The sequence below is a fragment of the Emydura macquarii genome, unplaced genomic scaffold (assembly GCF_026122565.2).
Source record: "Emydura macquarii macquarii isolate MOO-44397 ecotype Brisbane River unplaced genomic scaffold, CSIRO-AGI_Emac_v2 contig_2422, whole genome shotgun sequence".
Taxonomy (NCBI): Eukaryota; Metazoa; Chordata; order Testudines; family Chelidae; genus Emydura; species Emydura macquarii.
In genome coordinates this window covers 37,605,997-37,621,810 of record NW_027132559.1, presented here as the reverse complement: position 1 = coordinate 37,621,810, position 15,814 = coordinate 37,605,997, and positions in this window count along the sequence as shown.

Here is a 15,814-nt window from a genome sequence, read left to right as displayed (position 1 = left end):
CATCTTTCCTAAAGTGTGGTGACCAGAACTGGACCCCGTATTCCAGCTAAGGCCTCACCAGTGCAGAATAGAGGAGGTAAAATTACTTCCCATGTTTTTTATATGACAGTGCTGTTAATGCAACCCAGAATACTAGCCTTTTCCGCAACTACATCATATTGTTGACTCATTCAATTTGTGATAACCCCCATATCCTTTTCAAAAGTACTACTGCCTAGCCAGTTATCCCCCATTTTGTAGCTGGAATTGGAAAAGGTACAGAAAAAGGCAACTGAAATGATTAGTGGTATGGAAAAGCTTTCATATGAGGAGAGATTAATCAGACTGGAACTTTTCAGCCCGGAAAAGAAATGACTAAGGGAAGGATGTGAAAAGTCTATAAAGTCATGACTGATGTGGAGAAAGTAAATAAGGTATTTATTTACTCCTTCTCATAACACAAAAACTAGGGATCACCAAATGAAATTAATAGGCAGCAAGTTTAAAATGAACAAGAAGTATTTCTTCACACAACACATGGTCAACCTGTGGAACTTCCCAACATCATCTGGCGAGAAGGCCAATACTACAACAAGGTTAAAAAAGAACTAGGTAAGTCTATGAAGGATAGGTCCATCAATGGCTATTAGCCAGAATAAGCAGGGATTGCTGTTTGCCAGAGGCTGGGAAAGGCTGATGGGATGGATCACTTGGTGATTACCTGTTCTATTCATTCCCTCTAAAATACCTGGCATTGGCCACTGTTGGAAGACAAGTTACTGGGCTAGATGGACCATTGGTCTGACCCAGTATGGCCATTCTTATGTTTTGAGTTCTAATCCTCTGGCTGGCACCTGTCCAAGGGCAAGAGCCTATGGAAAGAAACATCCTTGAGCAGCAAGATTTTCCTACAGAATCCTTTGATTTTGTGGAAATGGTATTTTCTGTCAAAAAATAGTTTCTGTGGAAAATTCCTGTGCACCTCTACTTCTATCAAGATTGTTTGTTTGGAATTCTAATCCTGTCCTCCAAAATGCTTGCAACCCCTTTCAGCTTGGAATCATCTGCAAATTTAAAATGTATGTTCTAGTTTATTATCTAAGTCATTGACAGATGGATTAATGAATGAATTTATTAATTATTCATTAATGAATAGTATTGGACCCCAGGCCCAACTAGATACATCCTCCCAGTCTGACAGCAAAACATTAGGTATTCTTTGAGTATGGTCTTAAAACCAGTTGAGAACCCAAAGTCCAGACAACATTTTCCTTGTTTGCTTATGAGAATGTCATGTGGGATTTTTGTCAAAAGCATTACTAAAAATCAAGGTATGATGTACACAGCTTCCCCCTCATCCATTAGCAAGCAGCCTTATCAAAAAAGGATTTAGATGGGGTTGGGCTGGCTTGTTTTTGACAAATCTATTGGCTATTTCTGATAACCCTATTATTTTCTAGGTGCTTACCAACTGATTGTTTTATAATTTATTCCAGTATCATTACAGGTATCAAAGTTGCATTGAGTGGTCCATAATTCCCCTGGTCCTCTTTGTTCCCCTTTTAAAAGATAGGTTCTATGTTTGCCCTTCTCCATTTGTCTAGGATCTCACAAGTCCTCAATGACTTTTCAAAAATCATCGCTAATAGTTCCAAGATTGCTTCAGCTAGTTCCTTAAGTACCATAGGGTAACTTCAGCAGGCCCTTCCAACTTGAATACATCTAATTTATCTAAATATTCTTTCCCTATTCTGGCTTGCATTCCTTTCCCCATTGTTGTTAATCTTGTGTTAAGTACCTGGCCACAATTTATCTTTTAAGTGAAGATTGAAGCAAAATAGACATTAAACACTTTAGCCTTCTTGTTGTCATCTGTTATTAGCTCTCCTTCCTTGTTACGTAGTGGACTTACATTAAAAGCATGAGAAAGATGAAGGAAATGTATTTATAGAACCTCTTCATATTGCCTTTTATGTCTTTTTTTTTTTTTTTTTTTTTTTTTAAGGCATAACTCATTTTGTCCCTTAGCCTTCTTGATTTTGTCCCTATACATTCATGCTTTCTTTTTACCTCATCCTTAGAAAATTGTCCACGTTTCCACTTTTTGTAAGAGTCCTTTTTGATTTTTCAGGTCATTAACGAGCTCCTGGTGGAGTCTTATTGGACTCTTGCTATTCTTTCCTTTGCATCAGGATAGTTTGCTCTTGTGCCTTTAATATTGTCTTTGAGAAACTGCCAGCTCTCCTGAACTCCTTCATCTCTTAGATTTTCTTCCCATGGGACCTTGCCTACCAGCAATCTGAGTTTTTGAAGTCTGGATTTTTGAGGTCCATTGTCCTTATTCTGCTGTGCTCATTCCTTCTTTCCCTTAGAATCATGAAATCTATCATGATCACCTTAAAACAAATTGCCTTCAACCTTCAGATTTGCAATGATTTCCTACCTTGTAGTCAGAGACAAGTCTAAAATGGCTGTCTTCATGTTTACTTCCTCCACCTTCTGAAACAAGAAGTTGTTCCTAATACATTCCAAGAACTTATTGGACATTTTGTGTTTTGTCATTACTTTTCCAACAAATATCTGGGTAGTTAAAGTCCCTCATTGCTACCAGGTCTTATGTTTTAGATATTTGTTCTAAAAATAGCTCATCCACCTTCTCTTCCTCTCCCTGATTTGGTGGATTACTATTGTAGAACCTCTGCCATGATGGTGCCCCTGGTTTCCCCCTGCCACACTTTTTTATCTTCACACAGAGACTTTCCACTGGTCAGCCTCTCACCTCCTTCTGAACCCCAGAACAAGATGTACATTCTTGATTGTATAATGGAATACGTTCTCCCTTTTTTTAATGCCTGTCCTGAGCGAGCTATATCTCTCTATCAATATCCAGTCATAAGACTTAACTGGCCTCACCGAGGCTTGGTAGGGTAAGTTATAATTTAGCTTATGTACTAATACTTCCAAGTCTTCCTTTTTGTTTCCCATACTTCTTGCATTTGTATATAGACATCTGAGAAATTGAACAAATTACCCCTCTGTTTTCCCTCTTGTTGCTGCTCTGATCTTGTTGTAATTTTCCATTCTGCCTCCCCCTACCCCCTCCTCCCAACGTCTAATTCTCTCTTAAGGTCACTTTTTTTTAAGTGCATGCAGGCCTTTGTCATCTGCTTCCTTTCTACCTAATTTAAAGCCCTCCTTGCTAGGTTGGCAAGTCAGTATCCAGTGATGTCTCTTTCCCTTTTTGTTCAAGTGGATCCAGTCTCTTTCTAGCAGTCCTTCCTGGAACAACACCCCATGATTAAGGAAGTCAAAGACCTCCCCCCAGCACCATCTGTGCAGCCATGCATTCATCTTCAGAATGTGTCTATCCTTGCCTGGACCTTACTGTCAACCAGGAGGATGGATGAAAGCACCACCTATGCCCCTGCATCCTGCACCCTGGCTCCAGTGCCCTGCAGTCACTGCTGATTGCTCAGGGACATACCTGGCACTACCATTAGCACCCATCTGGTTGAGCAGCATGGGGAAGTACCCAAAGGGATGGGAGACCCTTGGCAATGTTTCCATAAGCTCTCAGATGAGGGTTCCAGGCAGGCAGTACAGCTCCCAGACATCATGTCAGGATGATAGATGGATGCCTTTCTCCAACTGAGAAGGGAATCCCTTACCACCACACCCTATGTCACCTCCTCTTGGGTATAGTGGCCATGAGTCTCCCAGCCTATTACAACAACAAATTATTTCCTAAATATAAATGTTTATTACTTATCTTTGAAAGAATCCAAGAAGGTGGAATCTTATGGCTCCTAAATTTTCTGACACTTTTAAAGTGATGATACTACATCCACTTTGGGCCAGTTCATCATCTCTGTATGTAAAGCAGTTGAGGCGCTGGCCCTGTATGAGTATATAAAATATACGCCATGTGAATGTCTTTCCATAATAGTTGCTCAATACTAAATTTAAAAAATGTCTCCAGGTCTCTCTAATGCTAGAAGAGATTTATAGATTTTTACTTTTACATTTTGTTGTACTGACTTATCAGGATAAACAGAATTAAGGTTTTGCTGAAGCTTTTCTTTTTCTTCCATTCGATATTTGGAAACCCCTTCCTTCAAGGCATGCAGAATGTTACATTCTGTACTCAAGAAACCTAATACCATTTACAGAACATAGATGCTAAAATTAAAGGCATCTTAAAAGTAGTGGTGAAAGACAGCAATATATTATACAATGTTGCTAAAACAAACATTCTCTCTTTGAGGAAAAAAAGAAAGCAGAAAGTCAATTATAGTTGGCATAAATAGCCATTAGCATTTTAAAAAATGCATTGATTGTACATTATCTTTCTATTTCATAATACTGGAACAGAGAATTAATTTAAGTTAAGAAGGACAATATTATCCACAGTCAAGATATAAGTGGTGAATTGAAAAGTAGTTTAATGCTGCCTTAGGCAGATCTAAATGTAAAATAAGAAATATCTGGCAGGGAAACATGCTGTGGAATTGAATTTCAGAGTCTGGTAACATAAGTGGGATCAATGAATAATTAGTTTTAAAAAAAAAGCTCTAAAGAAAACATAGAAGCAGAACGCATCAGTCTCAGTGATGTGAACGGGTTCAAAGCCCAGAGGAATCACTCCTAATTATGAGGTGTTCCTTTTTGGAAGAGAATAGATGGATATTGATGTGGAATCTATTTTTGTCAAGTACACTTTACTGAGTGTCCATTTCAACATACTAGAGATGTAGTTCCAAGATACAAATGTTCACCAATTCATTGTGCTTCATGGTCTGCTTGTGTCCCCTGCCAAGTCCTTTCTGGGAAACTGTAAGAAGAAAATTATGTGCTGGCCTAGGATTTGAATTGACTGCATTCCCCTCACTGCTACTGTACTCCTCTCTGCAGGGGATCACTTTACATTTTCTGAATTGCAGAGACAGCTTGTAGCGCGGGCAGCGTTCTGTACTGAGAAATGGATTTTAATGAAGTGCAGTTCTTTTACTCCACTGGAACTTAAGCAATCATGAAACTGAATCCTAGCACCCAGTCAAGCTAACAGCTGTGTCACCAAGAGGAAAAGGCTTATTCAGAGCTCTTACCTTTTACAGCAGGCTTAGGCTTTGAAAATGTATTTTTGCCATCATGTTTTGTGTAATTGCACTGACATTTTTGAGAATAGTGGAACCTTGCAGTAAAATACCTGAAGCTACAAACGATGCATGATCAGGATTTGGCCCATAACACAAACTAAGTAATATAATATTACTGTCTTCAAGATGACCTTTCTATAAGCTTGATTCACCTCTCTCTGAATAGTTGCAAGATAACCACTTCAAAACTGGTCTTTACTAGGCACCTCAGGAGGACGTACTTATATTTTAATTGTACTGTACTGAGACCTGTTTGTTGGCCTGATTCTGCTTCTTTACTTTCGCTTGCTACAGGTAATGGTGTATCAAGTTAGAATTCAAAGGTTCAGGCAAAGTAGCCCCCATATTCCATAGGGGAAGATCTAATATATATCTGACCCCACCCCAGCAAATATGAGGGAAATTACATAACATCCCCAAATTATGCATCAACCAGCATCTCTGAAACTACACCAGCTGGCTTGGGGTGCTGCATTTTTAGTTGATTTAGCTACACACTTAACTGGTAGATGGGGATAAATTAAGTTTAAGTAACAGCTACAGTTCCTGTGTCCAAAGGGCACTGAAAAAATGTACCCTATAATGAAACAGGCACTGGGTCCACTTTCAATACAATCGATTGACTGACCTTTACCTGCTGCATCTTTCTGTACAGCCCCCACCCTTCCTGCTTCCCCCTCCTTAGTCCTATCAAGCAGCTAGCTTGCAATTTAAAGAAAATTGGGCCCCTGCTGCCATTCCCCAGCTGTTGAGACGGCAGGAGAGAGATAATTTGTTCTGCCTGTGTATGGTACAAATACGACACCTAATCAGTCCACTTCTTAAGCCTCTTTACAAAAGCAATCAGTAACTAGAAAGCTCCTTACTGCAACAGTATGAGGGCACACAGTGCAAGTCCCATGAATTAGATAACAGACTTTTAATTGTTAGTGCTTTCTTGTAGTGGGATGATCGGGATTTGGAGACTTTGGGATCCAGTGGGTTTTGAGCGCCCCGTGGTGGAAATTACTGACTAGACATGGCGCCACCATGATGAAAGACCTATAGAACCCTCCAATGCCACTGACACTTTGGCCTGCAGATACTGAGAGTCTATGAAGTTTTGATTAGAGATGAAGCAAGGCAGTAGTAAGTTACAGTGCTGGTGGCATTTGGCTGCCTGAAGTGAATAGGCTACAGCCAAAGCACATCATCCAGTCCTATGCTGAGGCAATAAGAGAGGCCACAAGACCCATCTCCTTCTCCACCATAGCTTCTGCACAATCTCTACCATGTGAACTGTTCTGAATAGTGAAATGTTATGGGAGCTGCTCATTTTTTATCATCAGGCCATTGCGAGGGGGATGCCTCATTTTTATCAGGTGTAAAACGAAGATTATTCTGACTTCACTGGTGTGTTATGAAACAAAATTAATTGATGTTTGAGTGGGAGGGCCTGGGTTCCCCTAGCAACCCCCCTTGTTACAAAAAACACAATAACCTCCACTGCTGCTTGGGAGGAGGGCAAAGACTTTGAAAACTTCTCAGTTGACACTGAACACCTGCAGACTGAAGGTCCTTCTCTCCCCCAACCATGGGACAATGGGACCTAATACCTTCCTGGGGGGTCTGTTACCCTGGAGAGGGATGAGGCTAAGTGGTGACCTGACTAGAAGGTTGAGTCAGCACCCCCAAAAAAGCAGACTGCCACAGGGCATGACAGGGGCCAGTGAGAGACAATGGAGGTGGGGCAAGCAGAGACCTCGTCTCCTAACAAGCAGGTGATGCTACCAATGAACACTGCCCAACACAGTGACACTACATTTTGAACATGGCACATGTATTCTATGATCATGTGTTCATTAGACATACATGTAACTGATCAGAATATCCAGAAATAAGTGAAACAATAGCTATTCTGGACTCGGACAGCAGTAGTACAGCTCTCTGTAACATTAAAAGCTACATCAGAGGAAGTGGTTTCAGCTATTAACAGGTCTTAGAACAGGCAACCCTCATACAGTAATTTAGGAACTTGGACCTTTCCAAGAAAATGGTACGCAATTATTTATAAAAATACCACTGGGCAGAAAAATAGGCAACTAAAGTAGTGTGGTTGGGTTGTTAGATTCCATCCACTGTGTGAAAGGGTTCTGTGCTCAACGGGGTCAGTACTTCATATGTGCTAAGGGTGATCTATAATATATATATTTCTGCAAGAGATTAGCCACCTAAATCCCATTAATGTTAATGGGAATTGCACAGATAGCTCCCTATGCACCAAAAAATGTACCCATACATAGCATGTTTGCAGGCTGAACCCAACCTGTGACTGTGTTAGCTGCAGCAAATCATGACATCTCAAACTCTGAGATGGTGCAGATGTAAAACAAAGAGTATCATTTTCACAATTAAGAGTTATGGCTATTTTGAAAAGCACACCATGCTGGAGAAAAAACTGCACAAAACCCTGCAGGCACCACTGACAGCAGGAAAGGAAGCAACTTAATAGTGTAAAAGGAAATTGTTGCAGATGGAATGGGGAGCACCACAGTTTTTTCAGTCAGAGCAGCACTAGGAAGTATCTCAGGCTGAATGTGACTGGCTGTATTAGTAAACAGCAGTAAATGAGAGAATTAACTGGAAAAGATTCTATGCCCTTTATGACCCTAGGAAAATTAAGATGGACAATGGAAACAAAGGCACACTTTTTTAAATTTAAAAACAAACAAGCATGCTCTTCTACTGGGGTAACCTCTTCCCAACTGATGGGGCCATGTACAAAGCAAAGATCTGTCATAGCCTTTGCATGGCTGGGCTAGTTCTATAGCAAACCTTTAGCAAACCAATTCCATGAACCAGCCTTCTTACACCTTCATCCATGGAATATGGACTATTTTTTTTCTACTTCTAGCTTTAGTGCCATGTATATGGGGTTGGCTTTCTGAGTCCTCCTTCATTCCAGTCTGCCCTGTAGTAGTTCCTTGGAAACTCCGCAGCTAATCAAATCTTTTTGTATGACCTCCATCCTTCTAGTTTTGGGTCTTCCAACCTTTCTCTTGCCCTGCCCTTCTAAGTTTAACACGCTGTTTCCTAAATATTCTTCTCTTCACATGCCCAAACCACCTAAGCATGGATTCCCTCAGCTTTCCTATAATTGGTACCACCTTCACACTTCCCCTAACTTGTTCGTTCCGAACATGGTCTATCCTTGTAACTCCCAGCATCCAACTTAAGTTTCATTTCCAATGTATTCAAGATCTCCTCCTGTCTCTGCCTCAGTGCCCAAAATTCAGAGCCATACAAAAGTGAAGGCCTAATTAGTGCTGTAACTAGGATGCTGGGGGTGCTGCTGCACCCTGACTTGAAGTGGTTTCCATCAGAGGCAGGGTTCACAGTTTGGTTCAATGGCCCTCAGCACCTCCACTGTACACATTGTTTCAGCACCCTTGCTAATTACCGTGTTGTAGATCTTACTTTTCATTTTGATAGGCAAATGCCTATCACAGATTATGCCATTCACTTCTCTCCATTTAGTCCATGCTTTCCCCGTTCTGCTTATAAGTTCATAGTTGAGTTCACCATTATCCTGTATTATTGAACTGGATACTTGAACGTTTGTGCCTTTTGGTAGTGGCTGACCCCCAGACTTACAATCCCATTCTCTTCCTGCAAGGTGTAATTGAATCTAAAGCCCATATACTCTGTTTTATTTCTGCTGATTTTTTTCATGCCATTTCTTTCAACCATGCAGCTTCATCTCTCAATCTTCCACTTCCTCTTTGCTGTCCCCCATCAGCACTACATCATCTGCAAAAAACCATGCAGCAGGGTGCCACATCCCAGGATGTTTATTGTACTTGCATCAAGAACCAACATGAACTCAAAGGAGCTTAGTGCCAAGTCTTGATGCACTCTGACTCTTACTGGAAACGGTTTAGTTTCTCCCCATGGCCTTTTAACTGTAGAAAAAGCACGTTTAACTGTAGAAAAAGTACACATCCTGTACAAGTTTGATATGGTCCTCCGGTATCTGTTTCATTCTCACATGCTACCAGATGACTTTTCTCAGAACATGGTGTGATGGGGCATCCACCCCACACTGGCAGAGAAGGCGTTAAAAGCAGTTGATGGAGGCTGCACAGGGAGCAGCCAATCAGAGAGAGGCTGCAAGAAACAGCCAATTGGATCCAGCAGAGTAGTGGGTGCGCCCGCCCCACCCCACATCCCCTCCCCCGCTCACCCTAGAACGGAGATATAACCCACCCCCAGAAGGGGAACACACGGGCAGTGACACAGCCATAGGGCTGAGTCAGGAACTTGAACTGAGGCAGGTTTGCAGACAGTGATGAGGACGGGCGAGGCACCCCCAGAAGAGGGTGCACCAGCTAGCAGAACTAATCCCTGTGATGGCCAGCAGGAGGCACCACAGTGGTGAGTGAACCCTGTCACAGTGGTCATAAGCCTTCTCCAGAAGAATGAATACTATGCTTGTAGAAAAATATAGAGCAGCAAGGAAAACCTACACAACCAGAACTTAATGCAAAGATAGCATCCATTGTTGACTTGCCTGGCATGAACTTGGGCTATTTATCTTCATATTGTCAAAGTACCAGGATATGAAAGTCCTCCAACAGATGCAATATCCAGCAACTCCATTTAATTATTTTGTATCTGAAGGGATTATGGGGAGCTTATCATCTTTGATTCTCTATCACCCCAGAGCATGGAACAAACTTTTATGGGGTGGATAGGCAACCATGTTCCAAGGAGGAACTGTCCCTTTGCTGCACCAAATCTATCGGACAATATTATTTAGCTTCACTTCATTCATTAGTTATTGTCAAAATGAAATCATGGTAATATTGTTACAGCTTCAGTCCCCTGCTCTGAAAACGAAAGGCCTTAGTATTCATTTAGTGACAAGAGACCATATCTTATGATAACATTCATTGACACCAATAAATGAGAGCTTAATTTTCTCATGGATATTTTCACCTGTATTTCAGTTTCTCCATATCTCTCCCCTCTGCCGTCCCCTCATTGTTGTACACTTCTCAATCATCCCACATTACTGTTGCAAAATTATTCACTAAGGGGGCAATTCATCATATGGTGAGATTCATGTGTGGTGGTGGGGGCCAGCACAATGCCCTCTGCACCGTTTAAGCCAGGCACAATCTGTTCTTTAGGAACAGCACCCACACAGAAGTATCTGCCCTACATAGACTGGCATGGAAAGCTACAATGGGAGGAGGCCATGCCCTAGGACCATATTTACATGGATCCTGTGGCCCAGCACTGTCAGCTATTGAAGCAGTTAGGAAGCGGCTGGTCTTACTGTTCATAGACTAAAATATTGGCCACAAGAGAGCCCAGGCACTGGGCCAGGGCTGCCAGGTTGCTTTAATTTGAATCAGCTTCACAGTCCATCAGTACAAAGCCTGAATACTTGATCTCTTGAGAAATTTATGCCACCTCTCTCTCCCCTGGTCTCCACTGCAGAATGCCTAATATGCTTGTCTCATATTAAAGGCTTGTCAGGTCTGAACCATTGCTTTGCACAAGAATCTTTTGTTCTTCACATAGCGCAGGCTTCCATTTACTTAAAATAGAGGCCAGCTGTTCAGTTGCTGTTGTTGACTGATGTAGCTCCATTGACTCAATGGTGCTACGCTATTTTCACCAGGGAGGTTCGGACCACAACTTAAAAAACTTCCTCATGGAAAAAATTAATTTAAACAAGGAGCAAAATGAGCAGAAGTTGGTTTCATGAAGCCCAAACCTTAAGGGAAAAAAAAGTCCTATAAATTTGATGAAACCCAAATTGTCCATTGTCCTATCCCAAATGGTGAAAATCTTGGGTTTTTATGTTTGCCCAGTTTTGACTTGGGCTTTGGTTTTTTTCAATTGCCAAAAATTATGGTAAATTCAGTATCTGGAAATGTTAACAAATACGTCTCTGAGCCAAGGATAGAAGTAGTTTTCTGATATGGACAACCTTCAAAAAGAGTTTTGCCGGAAAAGAATTATATGGTGCAGTTTTTCTGGCTTTATGGTTTTGTAAAGTGATTGCTCCAGACAGAACACATTTTTCATGCCTTTGTTGCCTATTGCTGTTCCATTTTGTCGGCTTCATGCCATTTGCTAACTGTTGCACTTTCCTTGTCTATTTTGCTTCACTGAAGCTAAAGTTGTGGGTAACAGGAGCAGCAAAGCAACGGGCAACAGCATGCAGAACTGACTTGGATTAGCAAAACCATCCTCTGCTACAGTGACTTCAAAAAGCGAGTTCAAGTCTGAAAAATTGCTAGCCACCTATCAACATTTTAAATGAACTCCAATGAACAAAATGAGTTCCTGGGGGTGGGGATCTCTGGGGAAATGGAGACCTTGATGCCACAGTGAAAAAATTCTGCACGCAGGGTGGGCTTCAGAAACAGTTTTGCTCATTTTGCTTGTGTTACTTGATTGAGCTACACCTCTAATAGAGCTGAGTGGAAGGTCCCAGTTCCATTTCACAGCAACTTTGAGGTTTTGAAACTTGTTTTCATTCCACATTAGAAAGGTTTTGGCTTTGTTCCAAAGTGTTTGTAAAAATGGAAGTGTGTTGAAATGCTCATTTTCAGATCAACACTTGAGCTTTTCAATTTGAGAAGATAATTTGGGTCCAGGGCTCCCTGGCCATTTTGTGGGGGAGAGGTTTGGGATGTAGGGGAGAGAGTTTCAAGCCCCTTGCTCTGCCTAAATCAGAGCAGAGTTTTTCATTCCAGATCCCTCTGAATCTGCATTTAGTCTAAAATGACCAGCCCTAATCTAGTTGAAAAGTGAAACTAGTGTGGTGGAATCTGGTACCTCTTTTGTTATAGGGTACATTTTTCTGGGAGCACATAAGAGCTGGCCTTTTGGATGTGCACTGACTTCCTATTATGAACCAGGTAGAATTTACATTGCTGGGTTTTGACCTATAAAGCCCTGAATGGCCTGAGACCAAATTATCTCAGAGACTACCTTTCTCTATGACATACTGCCACAGTTGGGATGGACAGGGGTGCTTAGTCTGGAGGCCCAGTTGTATGTGTGTGATAGCGAGCAGTTGGCAGGATGGTCTCTGGGAAAGAACCTCTCAGTTATGGAACTCCACCTGCATGCTCCTCCTCCTCTCTTCCCTGGCTGATAAATCCTATTTTATTGACCTTCAGGGCATGCTACAAGGCCCATTTTGTTTTCCATAGCTGGGCAACATTGGGAAGACTTTGCTGGGAGATCATACAATCTTTAAATGTTTTCAGCTGCTATGTTGTGAGATGTTATGTGGAGGAGGGGCAAAGCTTATTTTTACAGAATGAGCATCAACATCAAAATCAAAATAAACAAAGGATAATGAATAGATTGAGATAAACCACCGGGAAATCCTGACTCCTGGTGGTTTCTAACCTTCCTTAGGTTACAAAAAAGTTTGGTTATAATGTGCCCTAGTTTCACCTCAGCTGGAGATGACTAATGGAAATACTATGGAAAAAAAGTTTTAAGCATTTCTACTGCAGCCCAGGTGGGATTGGGAAGTATTGGAACTCATCATTTTCTGCTGGATGTAAATTGATGCCACTCCCTGTAAGTCAAGGGAGCCATGCCAGTTTACACCAACAACCCATTTGGTGCCTGGTCTAATGATCTTACATTCCATGAAAGAACCTACCTACTTAACTTCTTAGCCAGTTGAAGGAATGGCTGCTTGCTATGGTAATCAAGGAGAACAGGATATGGTTCCCTCTAGCTGCAGCATATACAGCGTATTTCATAATGGATGAGTTCAGAGGATTTCCATTAAATGAAAAATGTATTGGGGTACTACTGAAATACCAAATAAGTAATAAATTCTGACATTAAAAGAGACAAAATGATTATTTTTAAAGTGTTTCTTTTATTAGTGTAATGTGCTCTTAAAAATCAGCCTACCACCCTAAATGAGACCTCACTTAACAGCAGCTTTTGTTTTGTCTTAAATTGAACTATGGTTTTGCTTTCCTTGTCAAGCTCGGAATTATTCAAACTGATTAAAACTGACTCCACCCACCTATAATAAATTCTGTTTGAAAGATGGCATATGTATTGTCTCTCTCTCTCCCCATCTTCCCCTCTTTTTCAGATAAAGTCTAGTGTGTGATCAAATTTAGGGACTTATCTACATGGGAACAGTCAGGAAAATTAATCCAAATTAAAGGTGTGAATTTAAATTGGACTAGTCAAACTGCATTACCTCCTGTCTGGACCCTCTAAATGAGAATTAAAGTGGCTTTAATTTTGCTTAGTTTAATTCACTTTGGAAGTGAATTACACTAAACTAAATTAAGGCCACTTTAATTCTCAATGAGTATGTACACAAACACACTTAATGCAATTTGACTAAAGTGCTGAATTTAGATTGGATTAGTTAATTCAGACTAATGTCCCCATGTGGACAAACCCTAACTTCCAAGGCTGGGATTTTCAAAAGTGCTGTGAATTGGATTCTACTTCCATTAAAGTAAATGGTAAAACATGAAAGGGAGCAGAGTCAGGCCAGTATTGAGCACTTTTGACAACACCACTTTCAATTCCCACTTCCACCATTGATTTCATTGGTTTATTTTTTTAAACATTGTACTTAGTGGCAAAATAGATTGCTCAGGGAATTGGCAATGGCCTACAGAGCCTTTCATGTGTAGCTCTGGAGTTCAAATCCACCTCAGTTCAATAGTGTACAAAGGTTCTGAAATCTACATGACAGGTCTTGGATGCCTCAAGTCAATCCAATTCCTAATGGGCAAGTATCCAGCTGTTTTTTCAAGTTATAAAATGCTTATCTTAGATCATGTACAATTAAAAATTGAGTATGCAAGCCTCAAATAAGCTGCAACAAGCCACCCTCGTGACTGCCTGAGAAAAAAGAGGGGCCTTGTCTTGCCCCCTAATGGTCAAACAAGGTCTAGTTGGGGAAGTGAATTCTGGAACAGTGCCCTCCACTGAGAATGCTCTACAATCAGCATCCAGATGATTAAATTCAATGTTAGCAAAAATTTCCAGATTAATTTTAAATGCTGTGGTAGCTCATGGGGTTAAAGATAGTCTGTCATATGACTGGATCTCAACCCATTAAGGCTTTACAGCTCTACTCAGAATTGCCTCAAACCACAACCAGAAAAAAGGGAAAGCTGCACCGTAGTTGAACTAGCACATCATGTCCCCTGTGGTTTGATCTTGCCTGCAAATTAAATAGACTATTCCTCAAAGCACCAAAGATCTGGCTCTGTTTCCAAACTGAGGCAGTAGTGTTGGCCAGATATCAGTCTACTATACCATCAAGCTGCTTTACTGTTAATATAGTAGACAATCAGCTGTTGGGTAAATTCCTTTGGAAAGGCTTAGAGTTCTTCAGTTTCCATTGATGGGCCAATGAATGACAAACCAAAGAGGAACAAGTGTGAGCCCTGAACTCAAATTGCAGGAGTTGATGTTCTGATGATAAAGACGTAATCCACATCCCACAAACAAACCACCACAAATGGCACGTTCATTGAAATTCTCTCAGCACAACAGCTGAGGACTGAATGAGCAAGAAAACTGAATAACCCTCTTGACCTGTTAGATGTAGTTCCTCCACATTATGGTGAAAATTCAACCATTGAGTAAGAGGGCACACCAATATTGAAGTTCAGAGAGTGGCACTGGTCAACTTCAATCCCATTATAACCCACTAGGATATAAATACACAATAGCGATGGATAGTTTTCTGGCAGGAAGGTTGACCTTCGACAACATTGCATTGGTGATTGCTGGTGATTGTGTAGCTTACTTAATATCCTGATAGGAGACATCCTTATTGCCATCAACACAACAGAAGCATAGCAATATACAACCAAACCTCATTCTTATTGTACATGCAGAATGAGGGAGCGACATAAAATGTACAGTGACTTGAATTCTTTGTATTTAAAGCTTGAAAATTCATAAATTGGGTCCTACTGAATCATTGCTTGTATTCTTGTGTACAGACATTAAAGGGAAAAACTCAAGAATCAAATACAAAGGGAGAGTAACTTATATAAAGTAAGAAGTAGCCTTGAAAAGGAAACATGACAGTGAATTTTGCTATTTTTTTTTAATATGGCAGATGTTGGTTTCCCTCCCCCGCACACACACATACCCAATTCCTCCACTGTTTTTACAGGTGTGAAGATTAAGAGACCTTTATTTTGGCTACTTCCTTTACCATGTGCCAGCATTATCAGTCATGTCAGCATAGTTTTAGAAGCAAAATGTGTCCGTATGGATGCCATATATAGAGAGATCAATAGGTGTTCCTCTACTTTTCATCCACTTTTGCACCGACAGCTGGCTGATTCTAAAACAGCAGAACAATGAGCCATATAATCAATTGCTGTACATCAGCACTTTTTTTTTTTTAAGTGCATCAGACACTGGAAGCCTGACAAACAATTGGGGGAGGGGGCACTGGATGACGAAAGTGCTAAAGGAGCATTCAAGGAAGGACAAGGCTGTTGGAGAAGCTAAATGAATTCTTTGCACTGGTCTTCACTGCAGAGGATCTGAGGGAGATTCCTACACCTGAGCTATTCTTTTTAGGTGTCAGAGCTGAGGAATTGTCCCAGATTATTCTAAAACCACCTATTGATATCTCAAATTGAAAAATAGTAATA